The sequence below is a fragment of the Pleurodeles waltl genome, chromosome 2_2, assembly GCF_031143425.1.
Source record: "Pleurodeles waltl isolate 20211129_DDA chromosome 2_2, aPleWal1.hap1.20221129, whole genome shotgun sequence".
NCBI classification, from domain to species: domain Eukaryota; kingdom Metazoa; phylum Chordata; class Amphibia; order Caudata; family Salamandridae; genus Pleurodeles; species Pleurodeles waltl.
In genome coordinates, this window is record NC_090439.1 from 1,043,654,974 (window position 1) to 1,043,677,911 (window position 22,938).

The window sequence follows — 22,938 nt, forward strand, 5'->3', positions numbered from 1 at the left end:
TAATATGGGTGTGTGTTTTAAAGTGTTGTGGGTGTGGTGTGTGTATGTGTGCCAGTTGTGTGTTATTCAAATTGTCCAATGTGGTGTTGTTTTGTTAGGTTGTGTGTATTTTTAACACAGTGGTATGAACCACCAATGGTTTAGCGCCATTGAATGTCTGCTGCGGTTATTCGTGTGTCATAAGGCTGTGGTTCTATTGGAGTAACGGTGTGGGTTTTGCTACTGCCAGTTTATCATTGACCTTTGGGCTGGTGGACTTGTGTGTGTGGCTGTATAGTGACGGATTGCTATGTGTTGGCCATTATATGGGTGGCGTTAATCCGCTGCGGCAGCAGTATGTTTGCGGCAGTCAGCATGGCGGTAAGCGGAATGTCATAATGAGGACCTATGTCTGTTTTTTGTCTATTTAGCATTCTTTGAACCAAGCTCCTATTAATCTTATTCCACAGGCCATTGACATTCCAAGTAAACATCCTCATGTGTTGCAGGTGTGTAGTGGTGGGTATATCTTGTGTGCTCTTGCTAGCTTGGACCCCGGAGTGTGAGCCGGGCGGGCCCCCAATGTACCTTGTCGGTGTACTTGCCCCCTCCCTACTTTACCGCATGGTGATTCCTCCACTAACCATCCACCAAACCTACAGTATGTGTTCATCCCAGTCCCCAACCTTAATAAACAATGTGTGCATTGGTCGCCAGGGCATGGCTTCTACCCCGGGCATCAGCAATGCATGAAGTCCTCCGCTCGCCGTATGCGTGTCTAGGGAGTCAGCGTCTTTTTCATTTTCAACCCACTTCAACTCTGTTGCCGCACTTTTACCACCGATGTGAGAGCATTCCATTTTCACTGATGTGATGACTGGTCGCCTGATTTCCTTTTGTGGGTGGCTGTATTCCAGGCCTTGCACAATCCTCACATGTGGGCCAGGCTGTGCCAATGGCTGTTCTGGTCTAACGCGCTTGTGTGTTATCCTACATCAACAATTCAGGAACTGTAAGGAGTATGATATTACACTTTTCTTGAGTCCTGAGTTAACTGTCCTCTATTCCGTGTCAGAGGGTCATAGAATATTTTAGCCCATTGTCTATTGTCTGTTTAGCTATGTATAACAATGTCATCAGCTGAAAGTCCTTCGTCTAAAGTTATTTTGGACCACAAGGTTTGTCCACTGCGAGGACTGCACAGTAACGAAGTGGCTGAAATGTGCCAGTGAGGTGTGCCCTTGCGTTTCTTATCTAGGCATTATGGCTTGCAGTGCCCTACTTGGGAAAAGACCATCCTCTCATGTGGACCAGTTGCTGCCTTCCCTGCTATATCTCAATTTTTCTTGGTCGCACTGCGTGTGAGCCACCAGTCCTATCCACGTTCTCTGCTCCTAATGCTTTCCTGCTTGGGTCCACCCCCTGGCTGTCTTTTCTTTCAGCACTTACCTGTTATGTTTTTTTTGTGACCCCTCCATTCCCTCTGTTCCGCTGTTCTTTCCCCAGACCTGTTATTAGCTGGATATCCCAGCCACGGAACTGCTGCTCTGCTGTATCTCCTCTTCTGTTTCACTCTACTAAGTGGTAGCCACCATCTTGTCGGAACTCATACAGGCACATTGTACTTTATTTCCCCCTCAGTTTTCCCTCCATCATGAAGTCCCTGAATTCTAGCCTGTCTCCATCAGATCTGAGTGTGTTTTTTTATCTAGATGTTGCTATTTTACAGGAATAATGGGCCTTTAGGCAGTGAGTCTCTCAGGACCTCCAGGAGCTGCATGCTACTCCATGCATGGCATAGTCCCACCCCCTTTATATCTCATATTGATGATATTTTATATCTTTGGATAAAATGTTTATTCAGTTTTTCATTTATTTTAATTTTACAAATATTTATATTTTCAGGTTAAAAAATTTAGGCCCGACTTATTACTGATATAGATTTATAGAAATGTTTCCTAGCCTTCTTGCTTATTACCCTCCTTCCCTGTTGTTGTTTCTCATAAAAAGTTTTTCAATTTTTTTCTTTAGAATGCACATGTTCGAATGTGCTTACATAGTAGTGTATTGGCTGTTATGACATTTATTATATATGCACTTTTTGTTGATAAATAAAGCTTTTAAAACTCAAAACCCTGTAGGAAAATGTAGTGTACATGATATGACAAAAGTGAAAAAGAAACCTGCTAACATGTGTGCTCAAGGAATAAGGGCAACAGTGCCTCTACCCAAATCAGGTCACTGGACATTTCATTCTTACCAAGGAAAAATAGTATTGTTCTGTAACCGCACTCAAAGGACAATGTATGCTATGTCACATGTATGATGGCCAAAATCATATTTAAGAACTTATTGGGGCACCAGCATCCTTAACACACTGGAGACAAGTGGCATGTGGGGAACAGATGCTGAGATACTCATGTGAGAAGACACATGGCAGCGTACTGTTATCTATTACCTCATGTTGTATGATGTTGTGGCTAACACACTAAAGACAGGTGTATTCCCAGGAGGTTGTGGACTCAGGTCAGTGGGACACTAGACAAGGCGGAGCAGGATGCAGCATCTTCCATACCTACAAAAGCAATAACTCAGCTTTTGTCACACACATTGCCCATCTCCAGAGGCAGCACACAGCAGTGGAAGTGGTGGAGGTGTTGATGGCAGGAGTGTCAGGAGTCAAGGGAGTGATTTTGCCAACATTTTCTGGACATCCCTATTTTCAAGGGTGTGGATCAGCTGCTGCAGAGGTAGAGGTAGAGGTGTCTGAGGCTGCTTGTGCTTCTGGCAGGGACTCCCTTCCTATGGGTGCCGCAGATGCATTTGGCTGTGATATAGTTGACACACAGGAAGGGATAGATGGTGGGAGTGAAACCCTGCTCAGGGTGGTGTTGAATTTCCTCAGCACTCCTGTTAGGATGCCCATGTTGTTGTTGTGGGCATCCATTTTGTCTATTATAACGCTCTGCAGCTTCTTAATATCCTGGAATTCAGATAACACTTGGCCCAGCACGCCTTGGGACTCCTTGTAGACCCCCAAGACATGGCTGATGGGGTCTTGGCTGACAGCAACCCTAGTAGACTCTGGCCCACAGCATCCTCCCACGTACCCTACCCCCACAAGCCTGTGCCCTTTGCATGGGGTGCCCTCACCAACTGGGTCCTGGACCCTCAGTGTCAGGAGTGTCAATTTCAACCTCAGGATCCAGGACTGGGGTGTGGCACAAAATGGTGGAAACTGTGCTAGGTATTCAGGTTGGTGGGGTGCATTGTTGCCTAGGATGTCAATGCAACAGGGCTGGAATGTGACCTTTTGGGCCACAGTGAGACTCACTGTTGCTGTCTGACCAGGTTGCCAGTAAGGCTAGGGCCATCCTCCACAACCACAAGTCCAGGAGTGTCATCATCAATGAGGGCTTCATCCAGGGGGAGAGTGGGAGTCTGTTGGGTGGTCTGGGTATGCCCAGTGGCAGCTCCACTTGTTGATGAAGTACACTATTACTGGCTGAAGTGTGGCATCTACCTCTACAGCTATTGTGCTACAATACGCAGAGATATTGGACATTTGTAAGTTGTAGGTTAGCCTTTTGTGCCATGTTAACATGATATTGGGCTATTTGACATGACGTGCAAAGCTTGCCTAAACTGTTAGACTCAAGCAGGTGATGAGATGTGCACATCAGTTGCACTTTGGATGATGGACTGTAAATTACATCTTACCAACAGTGAAGCCAACACAGTGTAGAATCAACGTGTGCCTTTGACCATTTGGAGGCCTAGTTGAGTGAGATACAGGCAAACACAGAACTTTGTTGTATATGTGACTGCAGTCATCATGTATGCAGTGCTGTGTCAATGTGTTTGTTGCCACTACCAATCTGGTGATGTAGCTTAAAGCCTTGGGAGAACTTGGTGTACTGAAGGTAAGATGTCATTCCTGTCCTCAATAGTGTAATCTTGGGTATAAGGTCATAATGGAGCTAGGAAGACAGACACACATCTCTGAGTTGATCATGATCTGTATAAGGATCACTCATAGGTGGGTACACTTCAATTGAGAGTTAAGTCACAGGGGTAGTTGAGCAAGTAAACACTGGGCTGGTGGCTGGAGTTACAGAAACAGGACCTCCTGGTAGTCACAGCCAGGTCACTCCCTGTACTACGAACACTTGACAAATGGTATCCTCCCAAGTGAGTACACTTCAATTGAGAGTTAAGAAACAGGAGTCTTTGGCAAACTGAACACTGGGCTGTTTGGATTTAAGCAACAGGGCCTCCTGGCCTTAGCATTCAGATCACTCCCTCCAATTCCCACAATTGACAAATGATATCCTCCCAGGTGAGTACACTTCAATGTAGAGTTAACAAACAGAGATCTTTGGCCAAGTGAATACTAGACTGGTGTTTGGAGTTTCAGACACAAGGCCTCCTAGGAGTTGCAGTCAGGGCACTCCCTCCACTACACACACTTGACAAATGGTATCCTCCCAGGTGAGTACACGTCAACTGAGAGTTAAGACACAGGGTCATTGGACAAGTAAACACTGGGCTGGTAGATGGAGGTACAGAAACAGGGCCTCCTGGTAGTCACAGTCAGGTCATTCCCTCTGCTACACACACTTGACAAAAGGTATCCTCCCAGGTTAGTACACTTCAAATGAGCGTTAAGACAGAGGGATCTTTGACCAAGTGAACACTGGGCTGCTTGGAGTTACAGCAACAGGTCCTCCTGGTCTTAACATTCAGATCACTCCCTCTACTTCCCATACTTGCAAATGGTATCCTCCCAGGTGAGTACACTTCAAATGAGAGTTGACAAACAGAGGTATTTGGCCAAGTGAATACTAGGCTGGTGTTTGGAGTTACAGATACAAGGCCTCCTGGGAGTTGCAGTCAGGCCATTACCTCTCCTACACACATTTGACGAATGCTATCCTACCTGGTGAGTACACTTCAATTGAGAGTTAAGATACAGGGTAATTGGGCAAGTGACCACTGGGCTGGTAGTTGGAGTTACAGACACAAGGCCTCTCGGGAGTTGCAGTCAGGTCACTACCTCTACTGCACACACATGACTAATGGTATCCTCCCAGGTGACTACACTTCAATTGAGAGAAAACAAACAGAGGTCTTTGGGCAAGTGAACACTGGGCTGGTGGTTGGAGTTAGAGACACAAGGCTTCCTTGGATTTGCTGTCAAATCCATCCCTCTACTACACACACACCAGCCTATTTTGGGCATTACATATCTATATGCAGACTGCATTTAGGTTTGGTCATGCATTTACATGTTGAGACATACAGTGAATCCAGAGATATTTTTTGATATTGTAATATTTACAGGCATAATTACGACGTATTGCATGTGATGGGCCTTCGTACCTGTGATGTTGGGTCCAACAATGCACAATGACAGTGTTAAAACTCAGATACTCTGACGGGTAGAGGTTCTGTCTGTATACATTGTAATACAGCTTGCTAGGGACCACTGGCGCAGTGGTGTTTTTGGGACCGCCAACATCGCGGTCTGGCAATCCGACCGTCAAACTCATAACCGGGCCCTAGGTCCTAACTTTAAAACTATAAGTAACTAGGGCACCCACCTCTAGGTAGTTGTAGTTAGGATCGCTTTTGCAAAGGAAAGGATTTTTTGTGTTGGTAATATCTTAGCATCGTTTGATAAATCTTGATGAAGCTTTCTGAGAAAGTGCTACTTTTTTACTACATTGTGTATTTAAACTTTTGCAGCGATCCATGAAACAGACGCCAAGAAAACAGGGGTTTCCCATAACACAAATGCATCTTCCATAGACTTCTTGAAGATGACTACATCGAAAACTGCTGAACTGAATTACACCAGTTTTGGGAGAAAGCTAGATCTTAGTCTGCAGATTGTGCTTTTTGTAATTTGGTGTGAATCGATTCAGTGGTTTCTGAGATATTAAGAGTGAAATGAATATAGATATTTGGACGATTGGGCCCACAAGAGTCTCTCAAGAGTGCTGTGATTGGCTGCCCGCAATATGCGAAAAATGTTGCTGGCAACCATTACGGGACTCAGGGACTTAGGGCCACATGTAAAAAGATCCAGTTTTGCAGCTCGCAAACTGCGAGTCTTAGCAACTCACAATTTGTGAGTCGCAAAACCTGATGTACAACAGTGTACTTTATACTGTTAGCGATTCCCAATGGGGTTGCAAATTACCTACCTCATGAATATTCATGAGGTGGGTCGCAATTTGCGACCCCATTGGGAATGGCTGCACTCACAGGGATAGTGGCCTGCTGGAGACAGCAGACCACCATGTTTGTGGCTGCTTTTAAATAAAGCAGTTTTAAAAAAAAATGCAGCCCATTTTCCTTAAAGGAAATCGAGATGCACTTAAAAAACACAAATTAAAAGTTTTCTTTTCAATTTTTCAGAGCAGGAAGAGGTCCATGCTCTGAAAAAATAATTTCAATGCCATTCACAAAGGGGAAGGGGTCTGTGGGGACCCCTTCCCATTTGCGAATGATTTAGCACCAGTTTGAAACTGGTGCTAACTGCGATTGTTTTGTGACCGCGTTCACGGTCACTGTTAGATCTGACAGCCTTAGGGTGGTCACCTCTAACTTTTTGCATGTCTCCTTCCACTTTTTAGATACTGTTTTTGACGGTTTTAAGTTTAAGACTCTGCGTACTTTACCACTGCTAACCAGAACTAAAGTGCATATGCGCTCTCCCTTTAAACATGGTAACATTGGATCATACCCAATTGGATTATTTAACTTACTTATAAGTCCCTAGTAAAGTGCACTATACGTGCCCAGGGCCTGTAGATTAAATGATACTAGTGGTCCTGCAGCACTGGTTGTGCCACCCACTTAAGTAGCTCCTTAACCTTGTCTCAGGCATGCCATTGCAAGGCCTGTGTGTGCAGTTTCACTGCCAATTTGACTTGGAATTTAAAAGTACTTGCCAAGCCTAAACCCCCCCTTTTTCTACATATACGTCACCCCTTAGGTATGCCCTAGGTAACCCATAGGTCAGGCTTCTGTGTAGGCAAAAGGCAGGACATGTACCTGTGTAGTTTACATGTCCTGGTAGTGTAAAACTCCTAAATATGTTTTTACACTGCTATGAGGCCTGCTCCCTTCACAGGCTAACATTGGGGCCACCCTCATATATTGTGTGAGTGGTAGCTGCTGATCTGAAAGGAGAATGAAGGTCATATTTAGTATTGCCAGAATGGTGATACAAAATCCTGCTGACTGGTGAAGTTGGATTTAGAATTACTATTTTAGAAATGCCACTTTTAGAAAGTGAGCATTTCTCTACACTTAAATCCTTCTGTGCCTTACAATCCACGTCTGGCTGGGTTTAGTTGACAGCCCCCTTGTGCATTCAGTAAGACACACACCAACCACAGGATACTCAGCCTCACTTGCATACATCTGCATTTTGAATGGGTCTTCCTGGGCTGGGAGGGTGGGGAGCCTGACACTTGCATGTCAAAGGACAGTAGCCTACCCTCACACATAGGACTGCCACACACCCTACTGGGACCCTGGCAGACAGGATTGAATTGAAAGGGGACCTTGTGCAATTCTAAGCCACTCTTTGAAGTCTCCCCCACTTCAAAGGCACATTTGGGCATTTAAGCAAGGCCTCTGCCCCTACCAACTCAAACACTTCCTAGAGAAGAAACCTGAACCAGAACATGCATCCTTCCCAGAAGAACTGCGTGGCTGCCCACAGAACTCACCTGTCTGCTTTCTGTGAAGGACTGCTGCCTTGCTGTTGCCCTGCTGCCTTGCTTCTCTCTGGCTGTGGTGAAGAAGTGCTCTCCAAGGGCTTGAATAGAGCTTGCCTCCTGTTCCCTGAAGTCTCAGGACCAAAAAGACTTCATCTCAACAAGAAGGGCTCCTTATGCGTCGAAATTTGACGCACAGCCTTCCAGAAACGACGCACAGCCTGCCCAGAGGTGAAAAATTCACTGCACGCTGAACCGGGACGATGCAGCGTGACTTTGCATCGAGAAGATCGACACAGTGCCAGTGTAGCGACCGTAAATTTGCCGCACGGCCCACTGGATCGACGCACAGCTGAGCCGGAATGACACAGCCGGACTTCCAGAGAGGAATCGACTCAGCGCCTGCCGTGTAGTAGAAATTTAGATGCAACGTCCACCGAATCGACACAGCTCCTGTGACTTCGTCCTGCCAGTGCAGGAAATCCATGCATCGTCCCCGGGGCATCTGAAAACCCCGTAACCCAAAGAGGATCCACGACTGAGCGCTGGAAATCGACGCACAGCCGCCCCTGCATGAAAATTAAACAACGCATCACAGTGTGCCAAGAAATTGAAGCACACCCCTTTGTTTCCACGCATCTCCTCCTCTGCGGTTCTCTGCTGAGGTTTTGCATGCGAACCAGGTACTTTGTGCTTGAAAGGGGCATTTATTGTTTTTTAAAGACTATAGACACTTTATATCACTTTTACAGTGATATTTCAACATATACTTATTGCATTTTAATCGGTTCGACCTGCATCTTATCAGATAAATATTATATATTTCTCTAAGCACTGTGTGGTGTATTTTTGTGGTGCTATTCTGTGTTATTGCATGATTTATTACTTTACACATTGCCTTCTAATTTAAGCCTGACTGCTCAGTGCCAAGCTACCAGAGGGTGGGCACAGGATAATTTGGATTGCGTGTGACTTACCCTGTCTAGAGTGAGGGTACTTGCTTGGACAGGGGGTAACTTGACTTCCAACCAAAGACCCCATTTCTAACAGTTACAAAACAATGCTACATCGCGCTGCGACTCGTAATTAGGAAGGGAACGCCCCTTCCTAATTGCGACTTGCAAACCTATTTTGCGACTCAGTATATAGATCACCGAACCACAAAATAGGCTCTGAACATACTAAAATGGTTTTTTCCTGTCGCAAACGGTCCGATTCTGAAAATCGGGCCGTTTGCAACAGGAAAAATGGTATGTACATGTGCCCCTTAGTCCCCTGTCCTGAAAATAGTATAAGGGTTGAAGGTAGGGATACTCTGAACCCCTAGGCCAAAACAATCAGCAAAAAAGCTGCCCACCTCCCTATGCCTCTAAAGGCCCAAGGGAGCCCTCCTCCGTGGCCAAATTCTTGGGTGGAGAGGTTGGAGCAGCCTCCCACCTTGAGCATCACAAGGCCCAAGTAAACCCACCCCAGGGGCTCAAATGAAACTAAAAGGGAAGAGGCAGCACGGTCCCCCTCCCCTAGCCTCAAAAAGCCCTGGAGAGCCCACTCCCCAGGTTGATTACTTTAAGTGGGGGGGCTGTGTGCCCCCAAGAACACCATTCTCAAGGATCCGACCCCCAGGACACAGCAATTTCCCTGCCCTCAGGAGCATGGGCAGATCAAACAGTATTTGCTCTCTCTTGGCTGGAGCATTTTCAAATCTCCCGCCAAGTGGGAGCGAACACTGAGAATGGTCCCAGCGGAAAAGAACTTAAAAAATGCTTCCACCCACTGGAACCTGACTTTTGATCTGTTTCCCTGCCCGCAGTGAAGTGGGCAGGGAAACAGATCTTAATATTGCACCCGCCTGCAGGGAGCAGCATTAGGAGTTGTTATCTGCCAGCTGGAGCACTGCCTGCTCCTGCTGGATGCAAGATGCCGGCTGTGGTCACAAAAGAATTGAGGCTCCCCCCACTGCCCCATCAACACTATGGTGGGTGCCCTGGGCGGGCACCAGAGCACCCACCTTTTAATGGTTAGGGCCATAGGGGGTGGGAACTCTTGGATCAAAATTGTCTCAGGGAGTGGGGCTACGTGCTCCCCAAAACAAGGACACTGGGTCCCGGGGCCAAAATAGACCTGCGGAGGGAGGCCGCATGACCCCTAACTCCTATTATAATTCCAGACTCCAGGGAATGGTGCCCCTGCCCTTGATTTGAACTTCAGGCTTTGAGGGATGCGGTCACTGAGGCTGAAATTGGCTCGGGGAGGGAGACCGCGTGCCTCCTCCCCCAAAAAAATCTCACTGGACTCTGAAGGATGAGGTCACCAGGGCTGAAATCTGGCCCAGGGAGGAGAGCTGCTTGCCCCCTCCTCCTGATATTAATGCTGGGCTCAGGGGATGGGTCCCTCAGGCTGAAATCAGCCAGGGGAGGGGGGCTGCATACCCCTTCTCCCCTTTAATCACATTGAGTCCCAAGATATGGAATTCCCGAGGCAAAACTCAGTCTGGGGAGGAGGCTCACGTGCCCCCTCCCCTGAGTATCACACAGGGCCACATGGATTGTGACCCCAGGGCTGAAATTGGCCTCTAGAGGGGGGCCATGTAAGCCTCTCTCCTTTATTAAAGGAATAGTCCTGGGGTTCCCAGGCCGTAATAAGACTTGGGGAGGGAAGATATGAGGCCCCCTCCCCTTAATAAAAAAATGACCCTAAGAGATGGTGTCCCCAGGGCCAGGCCTTGGGTCCAATCTCACACTGCGCACAGCGTGGGGTTGGCTGCATGTGGGGTTTGACTGCATATGGCAGTTGGCCGCAGGTCCTGCAGCAAACCCCCACCATGCATGGCCCACTGTGCGCAGTGGGGGGTTAGACACAGGGCCTGGCCCTAGGAACCCCATCCCCCAGGGTCTTTTTTTAATATATTGTAATTTAATATGAATTTACTTTAGGAAACACCCCTAGAAATTCACTGAAAAAGCAAGTGTTAAAGAAACGTTATAGTTAGGTGTGATGAAAAGCTCTGTTTTTATTTTTTAAAAACCCTTAGAAATTCACTGAAAAAAAAGCAGAAAGTTAAAGTAACCTTTGACAATGACAACATTTATGTTTTGAAATAAAAAAAATGCAGAAATTCACTGGTTTTAGTTACAGCACTAACTATAACTTGTGCCCCCACCATGTACTGCATCACATCACACAGGCCATGTTCTATGACATTATTTATGGCATCACTGTTGACATCTCAAATTACATCATTGTTGACATCACTGATGACATCACCCAATGAGTCCAATTACATCATTTAATTTACATAGTGGTAAGCATCTACCATATTACTTTTCTACCTAATACTGTACAGCCTGTGTCCAGCTAATCGGTATAAGTTCTCACAAAACGCATGTGCTCCTAATGCACCACAGGTGTGTAGTGGTATTGAACATGTTATAAATCTTTGTTTTGAAGAGTAACTTTTTGTGCAGGTGATGGCTGATTTGTATTCATAATGCTCCACACGTGTTTTTTGGTACTGTAGAAACTATTTCCAACAGGGCAAAAATTCTACATACTAAGTCCCTGATTTATACTTTTTGACGGAAAACTGCGCTAACGCAGTTTTGCGTCAACAAGTTTAGCGCTGACTGGCGCCAATATTTAATGCCACCCAGCATAATTTTTATACTATGACGCTGGGTGGTTCTAAAAGTAGTTTAGAGTCATTTTTCTCAATGTTAACCATTGCACCTTGTCGTAAGGCAAAATGATGTTAATGCAGGAAAAATGACTCTAATCCATTTTACAATATGTAAACATGTTGCAAAACGGAAATGCAGCATTTTTGCCCGCAATAGCGTCAAATACAGACGCTAACGGAGAAAACAGTGCAAAGTAGAGGCAAAATGGACCCATGAAGCCAGGCGAGTCCACAATCAACCAGGAACCAGCCAGGAGGACACAGACAAGGCCCAGAGGAGGGAGAAGAAAAAGAGAAAGTGTTGTTTCAGTGCGGAGGAGCATGTGTGTACTGGTCAGAAAGGTGATGGAGCATCAAAATCAACTCTTTGTCACCTCAAAATTGCCAAATGGAAGGAGAGAAGAAATTTGGTGTTAGATAGTAGTCAAGATTAACAGTGTGGCAGAGTTTAGGAGAACTGTAACAGAGTGCAAGAAACGCTGGCATGACTGCAAGCGAAGAACAAAAGGAAAAATGGCAAGGAACAGGAAAGCAGCACTGCAAGAGGACTTGGACATGATGGAGGAGATGGTTGCAGCGGTCATCCCGGGAGAATTTGTCTTAGGAATTGCAGGATAGGGAAGAGCAGACTACCAGGAAACGCCACAAATGCAGGGTAAGTTGTATGCTAAAATGTCAAGTGCAAGAAGGGGGAGGCACATAGGACTCACACAATGCATGTCAAAGGAGCGCAGAGGGACACAAAGCACATTAAGCAAGTTGCTCCATGCTGACGTAAGCTACACATGCACCTATGCCTTTGTAGTGCCATGCACCATAACACATACACAACCTGGACGTGTTGATTACCAGGCTCAATACCTACATGTACATATGCAGCTCATTGGATGGATGGCATGTATAATCACTGTGTCTCTGGTTGTTTCATCACACCATCCCTTGCATATAGTCATACCAACCACACCAACATGATCAAGACTTCAGAGACTAGGTAGTCAGTCAATAACATTCCAGGGGTAACGTTATGGTGGTGTCCCTTGCAGTAACTCCTTGCAACTGCCTTGCCTCATTGCCCAAACACATGTGTGCTGCATCTCACAGCAAACAAGTCATTGTAACTGTCCCAGCAGTACCCAGACATGTGCCGGTAGCACCACCACACCGCACATTGACAACACATCCACATAAGGCAGCCACCCCTCCATCCTGCAGTCAGGGTGCCCCCTGGGTGCAGGAAACAATGAACTGAACAGATGCTGGAGGAATAGCAGGATGGTCCTGTATCATTGGTAACATGCCACTACCCAGACCAACTAAACTGATGTAGTGTTGAACCACACATCTTGATGCTGAACTGGAATGTGCCTGTACAGAAAATAGGTACCACAGATAGCAAACAGTAGGTCACAACAGTCACATGCTGAGCCCACAACTACTGACACAACCATGTAAGACACATATGAATGGGGAAATAAACACACACATACAACACATGGGTAGGACTGTGAACATAATGGCGTATAATCCCACATTGATAGGTGGGGGATGGTGCATGGGCAAGTCCAGTGTTGGTAAGACTGCCAGTGCAGTGTACCCTTTGCGTTTGGCATTATGAGTCACACATTGGGATTGTGGCTGGAAATCTATCTGCTCATGGTAGCTCTGTGTAATAGACTGTGCCAGTTTTGGGGTGCATTGGGTGTGACTGGACACACTGCACTCAGCCCTGCAAATCAGGCAGTGGAAAGAGCAAAGGGCCAGGGCATGGGACCCCCTGCACTGCCCATGTCAGGTGCATGGGCTGTGTGGGGCATACCATACCACATCACCAACAACCTTTACATGGGGATTTCACCACCATGCAAAGACTGGTGGAAATGCTGCAACATACCTGAACGTAATACTGGTCTGGTGTCACAGGACAGCTGGCATTGGTAGTCTGCAAGCTGCTGGAAATGTGCCATTGACAGGCCATTGGCCTATGGGGCATTCCACATTGACAACAGTTGCCACTACCCTCAGTGCTGTTGGAGGTGGTCAAATAGACAATGACAGTCAGGTGCCCGTAGGACTGACACAATTGAAATGAGGGACAAGTATGACTACCTGCAGAATCAGCATCACACTAGCTTTAGGCCCTGACCTATGTACAACTCTTGTTAACAGGCTATGTCCATAGACACATTTACCATCAGGCACTGTCACATACACAATGATGTACACAGCAGAAATGTCATACTCATGCTGTCCATCACTGGGTCTAACCCTGTGCCTTTGTCAAATTAGCTGCACTGCCACCATGCTACACTCATGTATCATAGTGCAAGGAGGACTGCATTGAAGGGGAGGACATAAGTGTGTAGGAAGGCAAACCCATCTGCACACCGAAGGTGAAATTGAAATGTAGCACACATACACAAACATCAACGTGAGGAGCTATCAATGGTAGCAAAATCATAGTGTCCGGTCAATGCCGTTCCTGGGATGGTGCACGGTCTCAGCAACGCATGGGTGTATGTGACACATGTAAGACTGGGAGAGAGGAAAATCACCATGTGTGGTGCTGTGGCATGAGCACAGCAACACCCATTGCAAGGCCTCATCATGCAAATGGATGCATTGGGAGGGTTGACAACGACAAGATGGTGGCAAGCCACAAAAAGGATATACATTACACCTAGAAGATATGACGCAGCCAATTGCGCCAACTAGGCTTCCCTTCATGTGACACGCAGGTGGGGCACAGGGCTGATAGACTGCAGCCATGATGTACAGGATCAATGTTTGATAAATAAGATGACAGTGAGCCTCAAATAGCAAATCTGTGATGTCATATATCAACTGTCACAACAGAGATAGACTGATTTTACACCATCTCATTGCAGAGGATGATGGCTCTCCTGCGGATCTGCCTGTCCTGGAGTATCCCGATGACCTGGATGACCAGCTGACAACCATCAACCAAGAGACCCTCCAAGAAGTCTTTGTAACCCTCCAGACATCACCTCCAGTTGCAAGAAGGAGTATTAATATAGCAGCCATCCCACAGGCCCCACCTAACACCCCAATGGTACAAACTGCCAGCACTGACACAGCTGAGGACTCTGAGGACCCAGGGACAAGCTTTGAGAGGACAGTAGTAGGAGTCCAGCAGAAGCTGGCCAAGGAGGTGCGGTGGGGATGCAAAGTATGGCAGCCAGCCTAGAGGGTATGCGCATGTGCATCGTTACGGCAGCTGAACAGACTGCAGCCAACCGAGGCACACACTCCCCAATGCATGAAGTCCAGCAGTGTCTGAGGGACATAGCTTCTGCCATGAGGGAGAGGCCACAACAACTGCCCTCCCAAACTGGCATTAGCGTGCTTGAGAACAAGATGGACTCCATGTACCGGGAAATGGCCTCCCTCAGGGCAGACATGGCTGCCTACCACAGGGATGTTGCTGCTACACTAAAAACTCAGCAGTTCCTCCTTGCTGCAATGATGCCGTTTGTTGTTCCACAGATTGCAGGTTCCGGGAATTGGGAGTCCACATCTCCAACCGCTGAAGTATGTGTGGCCCCCTTTACCTCCCCACTACCACCATCAAGGGCTAAGGAGACACCACACACATCGGAGGATGAAGATTTGGAACAGATCATCTTCACCCTTAGGAACTCACAGTAGCACCAGCCCATGCCACAAGGGCATTGTTTTCCTTTGTCCTGTGCTTGACATCATGCAGTGCATAGCACCACCGGAGTGTCACTAAATATGATTCCCTGGTGGTGATAGGGACTTTCAAATCTGCCCCTTTGTGGTGTATCGCTCATGAAAGTTTCACTGTCTTAAAAGTGTGTGGTACAGAGTAAATTCTCTCCATAGAGTAAACACTAACAGTACCCACTTTTCTGCTCATATCCACTTCATTATTCAGCATAGATTTAGTGACTGCCAAGGGTTTAACACAGGTAAAGAGTGCCCTTATTAGGGCATTAGTTAAGTAACAGGGCTTGAATATCTGAAGAAACTTGGGGGCAGATTTAAGAGCCCCTTGAGCCACTTAAGCGCCGCCTTAGCATAATTTTCTTTTATTGTAAGGCAGGGCGAAGGGTGGCCTTTTCTCTACGCCATATTTACAAAGTGGGCCAATACATGCATTGGCCACTTTGTAACCCTTTGCGCCACATTATGCTTGCGCCAGGCATAATGTATGCAAGAGGGGCGTTCACCCGTTAGGAGACCCAAAACAATGGTGCAGTGAAATTTAAAAGATTTCACTGTGCCATTTTTCTTGTGTCATTTTTAACGCCTGCTCAGAGCACGTGTTAAAATGAGGCACCCATTTAAATCAAGGGGCCTCTTTGCACTTTGCTACACTAGCGTCAACATTTTTGCTTTTCTACTAGGCTGACCTCTGCCTTTCTCCTCCTTTTCTCTGCTTTGCTCTCTGTGTGCACTCTCTTCCGTGCCTGCCACCTTTGTGCCCCTTTTGCCATTCGCTCTCCACAGTGCTCCTTTTGACTTTTGCTTTACACTCTTTCTTCGCTTTTCCCTCAACTCTGCTCTCTCTCTCTCACTTTGCTCTCCTCCCTCTCTTCCTCTCCCCCGCCGCTGCTGCCCCTGCGGCCCTGCCCCCTCCTCTCTCTTGCGCATCACTCCCGCTCTGCTGCTCTGTTGCCTGCCTCCTTTTTTGCGCCATTTTTGCCCATGCTCCGGCCTCCCAGCTGTCCTTTCCTCCCTACACTTAATGGCGGCCGCTGCGCAGCGGACGCATGCAGCAGATGCGCTGCTGGCGTGCTGCACCTAAGGCAAGCCAGTCTGTGCCCGTCCACGCCTGGACTGCGCCCAGCGCCGGAACCCCTGGTTCTCACCCCCCACCGTTGTTACACACGACTCTGCTACAACAACACCACCCTCCACGCACTCAACACCAGCCGCTTATCCTGTTATCAAGCCACCCACAGCTCACCCGCAGACCCTTCTCCTGCCAGAACTGCACCTTCAACAGCCTCCACACCATTGACCCACCTACCAAAGCAGGACGCAACCATCTCAGATGCATTCTACTCAAAACCCGCTCCGTCCACAAACACAACGTCGAACTTTGGAATCTACTCGACTCAGCCTCCCCAGACGTCACCTTCCTGACCGAGACCTGGATGAACCCCTACTCAGCACCCGACATCGCCATAGCCTTCCCTGATGGCTACAAGATCACCCACAGGGACTGCACCAACAAACCAGGAGAAGGCATCGCCATTGTCCACAAGAATAACCTCAGAATTGTGACCAGCACCGAAGACACCCTCAGCACTGCTGAACACCTGCACTTCCAGAACCACACTGACCCAAACAGCACCCTCAGAGGGACCCTCATTTACAGACCCCCAGGCTCCCAACAGCAGTTCAGCGACTCCATCACCGACGTCATCAGCACACACGCTCTCACATCCACAGACTACATACTCCTCTGGGACTTCAACTTTCACCTCAAGAACACCAACCACAACAACTCTACCACCCTGCTCAACATTCTCGCCAACCTCGGCCTCAAGCAGCTTGTCACGACTTCAACCCACTCTGCAGGACACAGGCTCGTCCCATTTTCCCTGCCAGCAAACACGTCTCCTTCAACCACGAAACCGAAATTCACAAGACTGGCCACCACTGTATCCGCTTCTCCTTCGAGAAACCCACAACACACCATCACCCGCAACAGATTCCCCATCACAGATGGAACAAGGTCACCGAAGACCAATTGATCACTACCCTCTCCCAGAACCCACCTATCAACACCACCGACACTGACACAGTAGCCCGCAGCCTCATACAATGAATCGACGACTGTGCCAACACTCTCGTCCCGATCAAGAATCCTTCTAACAGATGCACCGACAGAAAGGCCTTCTGGTTCACCCCCGACCTCCAAGAATCCAAGCAAACATGCCGAAGACTTGAAAAGAAGTGGCGCCAAGATCAGACACCGGACATCTACACATCCATCAAGAACGCCATCCGCAGACAGTACCATCTCATCCAAACCACCAAGAGAACTGCCTTCAACAAATGCATCGACAACAACGCACACAGCTACAAGGAGCTCGTCAGCATCATGAAGGAGCTCTCCAACCACGGCACCAACGTCAATGACATCCCGCCATCACAAGACATCTGCAACTCCCTAGCCTCCTTCTTCTACCTTAAGATAGCAGACATCCATGACAGCTTCAGTACTCAGACCCCTGTCAACCACCGACAACACAGACTCACCACCTACCGGCCTCCTGCTCTCCTGGACCAACGTTAACGACAACAACACCATTGAAATCATGAACACCATCCCCTCCAGCTCACCATCCAACCCCTGCCCTCACTACATCTTCGACAAAGCAAGCTCTGTCATCGCACCCTAACTGCGGAAGATCATCAACAGTTCCTTCGAGACCGCCTCCTTCCCGGAGAGCTGGAAATGTGCCAAGATCAATGCCCTCCTCAATAAACCCAAGGCGGACCCAAAGACCTCAAGAACTTTCGGCCCATCTCCCTGCTCCCCTTCCCGACAAAAGTCCTTGAGAAAATTGTCAACAAACAACTGACCTGTTTCCTCGAGGAGAACAACACTGTGGACCCATCCCAATCTGGATTCCGCAGCAACCACAGCACCAAAACCGCCCTCATCGCCACCACTGACGATATCAGGACCATACTTGACAACAGGGAAACCGCAGCCCTCATCCTCCTGGACCTCTCACCCGCATTCAACACCGTCTGCCACCATACCCTATGCACACGCCTCAACGACGCAGGAATCCGCCACAGAGCCCTGGACTGGATCATCTCCTTCCTCACTGGCAGAACTCAGAGAGTCCACCTCCCTCCATTCCACTCTGAAGCCACCAAAATCATCTGTAGCGTACCCCAGGGATCGTCCCTCAGCCCGACCCTCTTTAATGTCTACATGGCTCTGTTCACTAACATCGCCCAATCTCACAACCTCAACATTGTCTCTTACGCTGATGACACCCAGCTGATCCTCTTCCTCAACAAGTAACCCGCAATCACCAAGACCAACCTCCACGAAGGAATGAAGACCATCACCGAATGGATGAAGAACAGCTGCCTGAAACTACATTCTGACAAGACTTAGGTCCTCATCTTCGGCTCCACTCCTCCACATGGGACAACTCCTGGTGGCCTGCCACACTGGGAACTGCACCGACACCCACCGACCACGCACACAACCTCGGATTCATCCTGGACTCATCACTATCAATGACCCAGAGAGTCAACGTCATCTCCTCCTCCTGCTTCAACATGCTTCGGAAGATCTACAAACGGATCCCCACTGAAACCAGAAGGACGGTCACCCAAGCCCTCATAAGCAGCAAATTGGACCTTGGCAATGCCCTCTACTCAGGAACCATGGCCACACTCAAGAAAAGACTGCAACTCATACAGAACACCTCTGCATGCCCCATCCTGGACAACCCCCACCACTGCCACATCACAGCCCACCTGAGAGACCTACACTGGCTCCCCATCAACAAGAGAATCACGTTCAAACTCCTCACCCATGCTCACAAGGCACTGCACAACACCGTTCCAGAATACCTCAACAGACGGCTCTCCTTCTACACCCCCACCCAACAGCTTTGCTCCGCCCACCTTGCCCTAGCCACTTTACCACGCATCCACAGAACGACTGCTGGTGGCATATCATTCTGCTACCTTGCCGCCAAGACATGGAACACTCTTCCCACCCACCTGCGTCAGACACAGGACCTACTTGCCTTTAGGAGACATCTCAAGACATGGCTGTTTGAGCAATAGCAGCCCCCCTCCCCTCAGCGCCTTGAGACCCTCACGGGTGAGTAGTGCACTTAACAAATACTCTGATTGATAGACTGACTCTGATTGAAAGCGCCACAATAGCGCCACAATAGCATAACATTTTTTGACACTTTTGTTCTAACTACCACCAGGGTGCCCCATATCTTAAATATGGTGCACAAATGGGGGCACTAGGGAGGCACAGGAGGGTGCAAGAAAAATGTGCCTCTTGTTTTCCCTGAACGTTGCCTACAGATTGAACACTGTGAGCAGGATAGGTCACCCTTTCCTCTCTGGTTCAAAGTCAACATGAGCTTGGCCATAGGGTCAATGTTGCAAATACCATGTTTGCTTTGCCTATGGGGGTTGTACGTACTATAGCAGTAAAGTTGCTTCATATTGTTCTAAGCTATTCTGCACTTACTTTTGTAGCTTTAATGGTATACCCATTTAAAGAAAAATGTATACAAGCAAAGCTTAGATGATGTTATCAGTGACGTATCAAAAATGTCATTTGAGATGTCATCAGGGATGTCATAAGTATTATCATAGTCATGAGTGATATCATATGTGAGGTCATAAGCAGGTCATGGCGGCAGCACAAGTTATAGGTAGCACTGCTATTACTGGTGAAGTTCTGTTTGTTTTTTTAGTTCAAAACAAAACTGGAGTCACCTACAAATACCCCTTAAAGCTACTTTAACCTTTGTTTTTCAGTAGCTATACATATACTGTACATCTATTTTTGAGCAATCTATGAATTAAAGACAACTATGGTCTGTGGAAGAGGCAAGCTCTTTTAAGTGTCTCATTCATTCCCATTATCCTCTCCACACTCACCACTCTCTTCTGCAGTCTATATGTTCAACATTTAGGGGGTCATTATGACCTCGGCGGTCTTTTTGAAAGACCGCTGAGGGACCGCCGTGCTGAAGACCGCCAGTGGTGGCTGTTTTCCGCTAGGCGTATTATGACTGTTGGCAGCTCTCCGTCCTTTTCCGGACGGAGAGCTGCCAACAGCCATACTGGCGGGCAGCGGGGAAGTGGAGGTTGCTCCACCTCCACCGCCACGCCAACAGAACACCGCCCACCGAATCACGTCCTGTGATTTGGCGTGGTAGTGTTCTGTTGACGGTGTGGTGTCGGCGGACCAGCCCCCATGGATCCCGTCCCCTCCCGGAGGATCGACGGACCAGGTAAGTTGATAGTCCGTTAGGGGAGGGGGTGGAGGGGTGTTGTGTGTTATGTGCGTGCATGGGGGTGTGCATGTGTGTATGTAGAGGGGGTGTGTGAGTGCGTGTTTGCTTGCGGGGCGTTGTGTGTTTGGGAATGAGTGCGTGTATGTCTGTGGGTATGTCTGTATGGATGTGTGCGTGTATGTTTGAATGTGGGTGTGCGCGTCTGCCTGTGTGTGTGTGGATGTTGGCATGTATGTCGGTGTGTGTGCCTGTATGTGTGTTGGTGGTGCCTGCGTGCGTGTTGTGTGTGAGTGAGTAATGTGATGTTGGGGGTTGGGGTGGGGAGGGGAGGGGGCTCCTGCCACCTTTGGGGGGTGGCAGGGGTGGTGGGGGGTGTAGGGGAGGGAGTCGGGGTGGGGGGTGGCGAAGACCCCTATCAGTGCCAGGGAAGGAATTTCCTGGCACTGATAGTGCCTACCGCCATGGATTTCATGGCGGTTTCAAACTGCATGAAATCCATGGCGGTCAGCCGGTTCAAAATACCGCCGGCGGTATAGTGGCGCCACCGGGCTGGAGACCCAGGTCTCGCGGTGCCCGGTGGGCAGAACGGAGAACCGGCGGATGACCGCCATGGTCATAATTCCCAAAAAAAGACCGCCAGCCTGTTGGCGGTCTTACCGCCGCTTCTCCGCCTTCCGCCAGGGTCATAATGACCCCCTTACTCTCTTTTTTGCCTGGTATATTTCTGAAACACACAATCTGCATATCTCAACCTCATCTCTTTCTTCTTCAGTACCCTCTTTTTACTCTCTCTCTTCTGCACATAGTTCCTTGCATCTCCTTCAGTTCACCAATCCGCCCACACACAATGCACAATGTAAACTGTACACACTGTGCTTTCTTTACATTTTGCCTTGTCAAAAATGTTGACAGCTATGTACCTCCTTCACACACTTTTGCAATAAATTAGAATTGCAATTATCACACCTGACCATTGCTCTATGTTCTCTGTGGAGAGGCCAAGGATTGGACGAGCATGTATTCCGAGCCCCTGTATGACCCACTGACATGCATTGTGATAAATGCACATTGCATTTAACCTGAACTTTGCAGCTCACAATGGTGGCCCATCTACAACCTCAACTTACACAGGAGCAACTCTTTTCACACTACACGCTAAACATCAATAACATGAGTCATGAAATAATAACAGAAATACACCATTGTGGAAAAGGCAAATACTTCTTGGAAATGCAAGAGTAAGTAAAGGGTGGTGTCTGTTTTTTGCTAGCCGAGGCTGTTGTTGATGGTAGGGACACAAGGTGGGCAAGGGGCACTTTACCCACCATACTCCATTTTTGCCCCCAGCAGCACCACTGCTGTTGCCATAAAGCATAGGAAACTGCAAAGCTTGTAAAAAAAAGGCCACAAAAGCTTCAGTCCTGCAGGGAAATGCTTAATAAGAACAAGGATTGGCAAAGCCAATAGATTTCGCCTTTGTCTTTTTGTTCTATGTAACTAGCTTACAAATATTTGAAAAATGTTATAATATTGTTTGTTTTATTCATTTAAAAACAAACATTATTATAGCATTTTTCTAATATTTGCAAGTGGGAAAGATGCAAGTGACGGCAGAACACAGAGGAAGACAAGATGGCAGAAGAGAGAAGACAGAAGAAGAGACAAGATGGAAGAAAAGAGAATAAGGAAGAAGACAGAATACGGAAGAAGACAGAAAATGGAAGACAGAAGAAGAGAGAAGACGGGAGAAGATGGAAGATAGAAGAAGAGAAAATGGGTGAGAAGACAGAAGATGGAAGAAGACAGAAGATGGAAGAAGAAGGAAGAGGGGAGAAGACAGAAGCCGTGAGAAGAGTGCACACTGCCCTTTCTTTAGAAGACAGAGAAAAGCATGCGGTAAAGAAGACAGCGAAGATAAAAGACATTATGCAGAAAGAAAAAAGAAGACAGACAGCAACGAAGAAAGAAGACAGAGGAGAAGGCATCAAAGAAAGAAGATGTCTGCGAAGTAAGAAGATGGCATCCAGGAAGAAAAAAGAAGACAGCAACAAAGAAAGAAGACAGAGGAGACGGCAGCGAAGAAGGAAAAGTCAGTGAAGAAAGAAGACAGCATGCAAGAAGAAACAAGCATTTGCAATGCAGTAGGGCTTGCATTTGCTTGAGTTAGAGCTATTGATGATGTAAATTCATAACTGGACGTTTCTTGCCACATAATTCCAGTGGCCCTGCATATAACTAAAGCACTTCCATTTACCTTCTTCCTCTAGCTGCAGCACAAAATGAAAATGTTCCCATTTAGCATCCTAATTTAAATCTGCCATGCTTATTCCAATAGAATATTATTTTTACCACCCCACCATCATAGTTGTTGGCTGGCTAGCACAATTCCCCAAAAAAAGACACAAGACAGGCATGGAGGAATAACAAGAGAAATAAACTAGAAGAGTCACCCAAATATATCAAGAGTGTTCAAGCAGTCATAGTGTAATGAGGATGTTAAGGTGGCTTCAATCATGGTCATAATTGCAATAAAGAGAGA